Genomic DNA, 2672 nt, shown 5'->3' on the forward strand with positions numbered 1-2672 from the left:
CCTCTCCCCAAATCTCCATGTGTTCACCAATACAGACGTTCTCCCAACTCTGCTCTTTTGGGTCTTTATGGAGGCTTTCTTATACAGTTGGGATAGATTAAATCATAAGCCACTATTTTACCTTCAGCCTGGCTCCCCTCCTCTGAGTTTAGGGTGGGACTGAAAGTTCAACGCTCTTAGCCCTTGGTTGAGTCCCCAGGCAAGCAGCCCCCAAATTTAGGTTACCTGAGGGCCTTCCAATGTCTATCATTAACATGACAAACAACACCTTGATTGCTATCATCACTTAGGAAATTCCAAGGATTTTAGGAGCTCTGCACCAGGAATGGAGATGAAGAAGAAATATATTATGTTTTATTATAAATCATAATATCAAAACGGGCATCTTGTAAATGGTTATGAATATTGATGGTACCTTTCAAGGATTGCTTTCTAAAAGGGGGAACCCATATTAGAATTGTGGGCTTCTGTGGAATACTTGGAGCCCACTGATAAATATTTTATTTCTCTTGGGTAATTCTATGGCAGGCTGGAGCCATGGGCATAATTAGTCATGCCCAGAAAATGGTAATCAATAAAGCACTTTCAGCTTGGGAAAAGATAATAACTTCCCTGCTGATCCAGAAGCAGTTACAGTATTTTAAAAAAACAACCAGTGGTTTAATATTGTATCTCTCAAATAACTGTTTCTGTGATGTCCACATTGCATTTCTCTTTTATGGGCACAGCCAAAGAGGAAGGTCAGAGTTCTCCCTTGGGTTCTGTCTTGTTTATCTAGTTGATTAGAGAACATGAGAGAGAAAAAGAGAAAGGACACTCACTGCATGCTGGCTGAGGACACCCAGCCTTCTGGAGAATCGGATTAGCATTTAATTAGAGGTTAGAAGCAAAACTGAGTTCAATTCCTGCTAAGTTTGTCTTTGTTTTTTGGAGGGGGAAAAGCAGATTTAATAAAACATTTATAGGATTCAATGTTATCCACTTTCACAAAAAATTTTTAGGGGAATCATCTTTGCTTTTATGTTATTTTTCTTGGCTCTCTGTTTCTCTACTTTGGCTCCTTCGATAATCATGTGTGTCAGATTGGTTCTTACTATCGCTGTGATGAGGTTTGTGGGAATGTTCTTTGCTCCTGCTATGCTTTCTTTGCTGGGGTTGTGCTCCCATTTTTTATTTTTTTTCAACACTGTCAGCTCTTCCTTGACTGCCACTGTGACTTCATGTATTTGACTTCTCCCCACTTTCACTTTTGTGCTTACTTGATTTGTCTTTGCTCCTGCATCTACTCCCTTTCCTTGTGTCCCTATTTCTACTCCTACTTCTATGTTTTCTTTTTCTGCTTCTGCTTCTACTGTGTTGTTTCTCTTTCTTGGAAACTTTTCCTTTTTTCCTTCCTTCCTTCTTTCTTTCCTTTCCCTTACAATCCAGTAGCTAGTGTACTTTTTCTCTTTCTAATTCTTGGCCAGAACCACAAAACCGATGGCCCTCCAATAATGGCTTCTCCATCTTGATCTTCTTGGTGACCTCAGGGGACTCAATGATCTCCTTGAGGACCTTGAAGTCTGCATTCAAATAGAAATAGAAATGTCTGCCTACTTCCTCAGTGCCTTCTTCCCATCTTTCTTGATTTTTCTAGGCCAGTGTTTAATCTACTGATCCAAATTCTTCTGAACTAGAACTGGAATTCTTGGAAACAAAGTAGAAAATCACTCTAGTTTTGTGAGAAAAGACCTAAATATTTCTTCAATGGCAATTACACAGCCTCCATCAGACTTCACATCTAGGTCCTCTTCCTCACCAAGGAAGGATTCAAGACATCCCATAGATCCCAGAGGACTGTGTACCTATATACATAAGGCCAACTGCTCTAATATATGAAGTCTCTGTGTGTTTTGAGACCCATCACTTGCTTGAGTTAACTTCAGAGTAAATAATTTGTATAACAGGCAAAAAACTGTAGAAACAATTCCTCCTGTTCCAACACCTCAAACTTCTACTGACCCCTGTCTTCCTGCTTCCCTTCTCCCAAGGTTCAACATGTGTGACCTTAAAGTGGATCTCATTCACCACCTCCTGGTAGGCTGCTGAAAGGAAATTGATCAAGATCATGGGTTTGATGAGGTTCATAGCCTTCTTGTTGCCCCACAGCAGTGGCACATTGCCCTGCTTGCTCCATACTTGGTGGCACACTGAGGTGCTGCTGCTGCTGCCCTGCTAAGTTTACCTTATGCATAGGGGGAGGATCAGCAAGCTTTACAAAATGAAGTTCAAAAATACTCAGGGGAGAAGAAAAGGTTGAACAGTTTGCTGTTGTATAAAAGCAAATGTGAGTTTGGGTCGGTAGGTATTTTAGCAGGAAAATAAAATATAGGCTATTATCTACTTCTGCTTACAATGGGTCACACCTAGATTCAGTGCAGGTGTCTACACTAGACTCTACAACTGGGATAGCCAAGAAGAATTTGGAGTGATCAGAGAAGGTCAAGAGTACTTTAATGTTGGATGATAACACTATCTATCAGTAAAGGTAAAAGTACCTACAATTTTGGTCTGGAAAAGAGTAGGCTAAGCAATAAATGAACAAATCCAGTCCTGCTCATGGCAGTAGAGCAACAGAATCATATTTGAGTGGACCCTGGGGCATAGTATCTAATCTACTACTTTATGCAGGA

At 40.5% G+C, this 2672-nt stretch overlaps 1 pseudogene; it reads right to left on the minus strand.

Moving 5' to 3' along the window:
- Positions 1 to 984: 984 nt before the first annotated feature.
- Positions 985 to 2672, minus strand: part of LOC102773026 — a 21118-nt pseudogene continuing 19430 nt past the window's right edge.

The sequence above is a fragment of the Myotis davidii genome, unplaced genomic scaffold (assembly GCF_000327345.1).
Source record: "Myotis davidii unplaced genomic scaffold, ASM32734v1 scaffold53, whole genome shotgun sequence".
Taxonomy (NCBI): domain Eukaryota; kingdom Metazoa; phylum Chordata; class Mammalia; order Chiroptera; family Vespertilionidae; genus Myotis; species Myotis davidii.